This window comes from Engraulis encrasicolus, chromosome 10, assembly GCF_034702125.1.
Source record: "Engraulis encrasicolus isolate BLACKSEA-1 chromosome 10, IST_EnEncr_1.0, whole genome shotgun sequence".
NCBI classification, from domain to species: domain Eukaryota; kingdom Metazoa; phylum Chordata; class Actinopteri; order Clupeiformes; family Engraulidae; genus Engraulis; species Engraulis encrasicolus.
Window position 1 is genome coordinate 19,434,815 of NC_085866.1, and position 2,440 is coordinate 19,437,254.

Consider the following 2,440-nt stretch of genomic DNA (forward strand, 5'->3'; position numbering starts at 1 on the left):
ATATTAGAAGGAATTACGCAAAAAAAGTGGTCTGGACACTTTATCTCCTTGAGATTTTAGTTTTATTAATATTTGTCATTGAAGTAACATATCTGAAGCAACTGCTCATCATTATTATTAACTGACACAGTGAGCACAGTCAATTAAATTGAGACCTACTCGATTTCAGTATCATTTACATCCAAGTGAATGTGGGTTCGTGAGACTGGGTTGGTTGAACTTAAAAAATCTTGTCATTCAGCGAACATTTAGTCTTGGCCTGCAGGGGGATCCTCAAACCAAAAGTTGTATGGTGTCGCAATAAGGCTCTATGGAAGTCAGGCTAAATTAATATTCATCATTACGTATATTATAGTTTTATTATACATTTTTATAGCTTATTTCATTTTTTCCTGACATCAACATTTGTGTGTCTTTGTATATAGCCTACTTTATCTTCCTGTAAGTGTGTCCCATTTTGACCTTTCAGGCAATTTAGGGACAATGAACCTGGTGGTTAGGGTTACTGTAGGACCTAGTGACTGGAGGATTGTCAGTGAAGTCCAGTGCCACTTAGCTGCTGTCTCCATCCCCCTGCTTGGGCAAGGTTGCAATGGCTGCATGTGCAATGTGCTGGTGTGTTGCATGGGTGGCCGTCGTTTCCTTAAAGGGATTCATGCAGGATTAATGTGAAACAAAAGGTACCATGTCTGCTTTACTTAATGTCTAGATTCTCTGTTTGCTTGTTAATTCCACCCCCCCCCCTGCAATTCATCTGCACATCAGCACATTTGCACAGCACATTCAAATTGTTATATTATCTTAAATTTAAAAAAAAAGCAGTTTCATCAGGTACTGTATAAAGTATGTTACATGGTAGACGTTTATTTTTGGTCTGCGGCTCACCCACCCACCATATTCACTGTGGCCCACCGTGGGGAATAAATCGGACACCCCAGAGTCTGACCCCTAAAAGACACTGTTGTTCCCTCTCACGGCCACAGAGGGGCAGTGTCGGCCTGTTGAATCTCCATGCACTGTTTGCACTCCATAAAGTCATCCACATACATAACATAACCCCTCTTCATAGCAGTGTGTGCTGTGCTGTGCTGTGCTGTACTGTACCGTGTGTATGCATTAGGGTTTATCCCCTCAATATGAGCTGGGGGCCCCCCCGTGAAGCTTCCCTCCCTTTTATGCGAGTGCACTGATATGATCCTTCTTGCGTAAGCAGCTCAGAGAGTTAAGTGAGGGGTGCTTCAGCTTCACTGTATGAGCAACTCAGAGAATCACCACACGTCAGCGTCATACTAGCCTACAGTAAGACTAAAGCTAAAACATGCCTAAGACTACACTGTGTGTGTGTGTGTGTGTGTGTGTGTGTGTGTGTGTGTGTGTGTGTGTGTGTGTGTGTGTGTGTGTGTGTGTGTGTGTGTGTGTGTGTGTGTGTGTGTGAGATGAGAGACAGAGAGCTAGAGAGAAAGACTGTGTGAGAGACTGTGTCTATGTCTGTGATATGTTCTTTCCCAGTCCAATGTCAGGCTAGTATCTCCTAAGACTGTGTATGTGCGTGCGTGCGTGCTTCAGCATGCGTGCATGTGCGTGAGGGTGAGGGATGTGATCTGCATGTATGTTTGTGATATCATGTTTTTTTTCCCAGTGCGGCTTCGTGTGCGTAGCTGCTAGATGATCCGTAAAAGTAAAGAAGAGTACCCCTCTGACCCCTCTCGAGTTTCAACACTGTTCTCAAAATATCCCCATCCACACAATAGCCTCACGAGTCCCGTCATGCACAATCACACACACACGCACTCACCCCTTCTGACGCCCAAATATCACAGCCCCCCCCCTTTCCCCCAGCCGCATGTTCGTTCTCCTCCTCTCCTCCTTTATCCATCGCTGCCCCCACGTTATCTGGGATCTATGGAAGATGGCTTTAAGTCAGTGATTCTCAAACCTTTTCAGACCGAGGACCACTTTGTCCACCCAAAAAGGTTCAGGGACCACCTGTCAACTGAATTGGCAGTTGACGGGTGCTAATTTGCTGATTTTTGATGCAGATCATTTACTTTTTTATTCACATTTACAAGCCTGTCTTATTGTGGTGAAAATATGACTTCAGACATGTTTTGCTTTGTAATGATGTTACAAATACAGCCTTCTGCTGGCTTGTCTTGGAAAAGTAGAAATCCCCTTGTGGACCACCTGAGGTCTGTCGCGGACCACTAGTGGTCCCCGGACCACACTTTGAGAATCATTGCTTTAAGTAAAAACACCCTGACTGGGTGATAAGTGGATTAAGGAACGCGAGTGGAATGAACAAATAAACTGGGACAGAAATCATACTGGGGACCACCACCCCCCCCCCCCCCCTCTCTCTCTTTTTCTCTCTCTCTCCTTCCAGAAGATCATACAAGCCTCCCCATCATCTCTCTCTCTCTCTCTCTCTCTCTCTCTCTCT